Source organism: Watersipora subatra, chromosome 10, assembly GCF_963576615.1.
Source record: "Watersipora subatra chromosome 10, tzWatSuba1.1, whole genome shotgun sequence".
NCBI lineage: Eukaryota > Metazoa > Bryozoa > Gymnolaemata > Cheilostomatida > Watersiporidae > Watersipora > Watersipora subatra.
In genome coordinates, this window is record NC_088717.1 from 45,653,588 (window position 1) to 45,656,864 (window position 3,277).

The 3,277-nt window shown below is 31.4% G+C and overlaps 1 long non-coding RNA gene across 1 annotated transcript; it reads left to right on the forward strand.

The window, feature by feature from the left end:
- The first annotated feature begins 280 nt into the window (after positions 1-280).
- On the forward strand, positions 281-2,115 carry LOC137406569 (uncharacterized). The gene is made up of 3 exons (XR_010979906.1): positions 281-355; positions 1,009-1,152; positions 1,583-2,115. It is a non-coding gene; the product is annotated as an uncharacterized lncRNA (long non-coding RNA).
- Positions 2,116-3,277: the final 1,162 nt, after the last annotated feature.

Here is a 3,277-nt window from a genome sequence, read left to right on the forward strand (position 1 = left end):
GTTTCTAGAGTTTTTTAATTGAATATACATGTTTAGTACAGAATGTTACAGATTTTGGGAAGTTTTAGGCTCCTAATACAATTATATAAAGACCAGTTGCAAAACAATACCATTATTTCAGCATAAATGTAATAATCAATTTGCTTTCCTGTCCCAATTAATGACAAAAATTTGGCACAAAGGAATAACCTATTTAACAATGAAAAATAAGAGAAGACTCTTGTTAACATAAAGCCACAAACTACTTGTTACATAGTCAAAACAATTTTGACTTTTTTTTAGAACTTTCCAACTTCAGTAAAAGAAACAATCTCAAAGAGACTCATGGACTTGAAGCTCACCGTTGTTATAATTGGTAAGTTCCAACCATTTTGTTGTAGCGTTGCAAATTAGTTAGAGATTCACTTCATAACACAAACAAATTGCCAATTTCCATATCAAACAGTGTGTGAATAATTCATTTTCTAAAACAATGTATAACTAGAAATACGCTTTCCATTAGTTTGGCAAAGCTGGCTGAGTTTTTTTTTTTTTTTTGGTATCAACAAAGCATTGAATACTTGTTTTAGCTTTAAGAAAGATACATTAGTTTGTTTGAAAACACTTATTTTTTGACTAATAAGTTTCTTTTGGACATTTTAGAATAAGTTTTAAAAGTTATTTGCTAAAATAAACAAGCAAATCGCAACAAAAATCACTGGTTCATTTTGATGCGTTTTTATATTTAATTGTATCAGGGATACAACTAAAGTTTATTTGAAAATGTTTTATTACAATTTTTCACAGTTTTTAGTTTGGAGAACTTCAGTTTCTTCTAGCTAATCAAGCGAGTTCAGTTCTATTGAACTAGGGTTTCTCATATTCCTTATGATATGTCATTGTGTTTGTGCAAAGTTATATATTGGAAGTTGCACAAAAAAATTCCTTACTTCTCATAGATTTATTTGTCATTCTTATCAAAGTATGAGGTAGAAAATTCAATGTTGACCGCAAATCTTTCACAAATAGGTATGTTAGCTGCTGGAAGCTGGGCCATATCATGCTACAAATGTGATGACTGCGACAACCAAACAGCAATAGAAGCAGACTGTTCCAATGGCACTCGCAATTCAAACTCATGCTATGCAACATTTGTAAAGTCTACAGATATAGGTAAGAAAGTACTTAAATACTAGTTTGATTCAAGTATACATTTTTATGCTGTATTTTCTTAGCTTGTAAAAGGTAAGAAAATGCTGTATTTTTAGCTTGTAAAAGCTAAGAAAATACAGCATGAAAAGATTATAATTTATTTTCAAAATTCCTACAGAAACAAGGTTTACGTGTTTTTCTATTAATTATGGTTGTTAATCTTCATGAGCAAAAAACAATCTTTTATAATATTTTGAGTTAGTTTCTTTATAAACAAATAAGTATTGTTTATGTACTCCTGAGCCAATATTTCTAAAATTCCTCAACTATTAATTAAAACACACTCTCAAATGGCTATAGACTCAAAATCTCAAACTAAAATATACATTATGGAACATGTCACCACTTGTTGTTGAAAAACCTTTGCATGAAACTTTTTATGACTTTGCAGTAAGCAAATCATGCGGAACCGCTGAACTGGATCAGTACAATACCAAGACAGGCTGCATAGAAAGCGGTGAAGCAAAAGCTTGTCGGTGTAAAACAGACTATTGCAATACCGATGACCTGATATCAAGTTCTCCTGCTATTTTTGTCAGCTTTAGTTTATTTCTGTTTATGTTGGTGGTCGTAAGATTTATCTAAATTATTGCGCTTGGTAGTAAGTAGTGCATGATTCTAACCATATAACGGCTCCTTGTTTGCATATTTTTGAACTTCTAGAGGTCTTGACAGGTTAGTTATTACTTGTTTGCCTACAATGGTAATTATGCCTAATGTGAAATCTTTTGTAACCTTATATACATGTAATACTAAAGTTACTAACAAAAGAAGCTGGACAATGAAATGTCATGTTGAAAACATCTACATGTCTATTAATAACTTACCATAATTGAGAACTAGCCTCCTTTGAATACTTACTATCCAAGAAATATCGTTGATGTAATACAATCCTTTTGTAGATTTCATTAATATAATAATAAAATAATTATATACAATAAGATAGTTGGCTACAATTGTTGTTGTTGTCTACAGCATTGCATTGAACTTCTTAACTTAAGCAGCATGTTCTTAGTTATAATTTGGGTCACGGGTTTCTATAACATGAAACGATGGCTAAAGGTTTAAAGGTTTAATTTCAGACACACCGTGTTGATGAAATATTGTTCATAGAAAAATTAAAAATAAGAAAAATGTAACTAAAAAAGAAAGTTAACTAGTAGCAAGCAAAATGGAATTTTAGACCAATTTTATTGGAAAAATCATACTGATATATAAGACAAGTGAATCAGATAATCAACAATTTTCCGAAAGTAACTCACAACACCAGTGATACAAATAGAGAGTTGTAAAAGGCAAGCATGCAGTTGAGACTTGAAGAAAATTGATTAGGTAGGCTTTCTATAGCTAAACAAATATAATTTGCATTCACAACTGCGGCATATTCCTTCAGTGTTTTACTACTAAACTGAGTAGATATGACGCCAAAGTTGGGCCCACACAATGATCTATTTGGCCCCATAAGAAGTGTGAAAACTCAATTTTAAAAATTTTATTTGACTTACAGACAACTAAAAACCTGGCAAAACAAAGCTGCTCATTTGAAATAACAACCTCACTTAAGTTTTTAACTTGATCAGATAGTTTCATCGTATATGTTTCACTTGCGTAAACCAATTCTAAGTGTGCAAAGCCTTAAAAATTCACTAGGCAGTCAATACTTCAAAATAATCTTATTGAGGAGAAGACTACATTAATAAGCAGCGGAAGTGAGCTTTATATGTAAAACTTATTAAAGCAATAGCTTTGTTACATGATGGATTCTACGAATGGACCCAACAGGTTTAGCTAGTGTTCGGAGTACTCCAAACCACTTCAAATTAGTGCACTGTGAGCAAATCAGTTGGTCTTAGATAGACTTTAACAAAAGTGAAAGGTAGTTTCAGATTTGCACAAAGTAGCCGGAGGATCATGTTACTAGCACTCGTTTAGAAAATCTGACAGGAAACATATTTTGACTAAAAGCCAATCATCAATTCTTAAAAGCAAACAAATGAATAACCGGCGGGGTTTAACATAGGTTGTTTTTCTGCAAAGAACATTTTCATCTATCTTGGAAGTAAAACCTAACATGGAGTTACCTGCT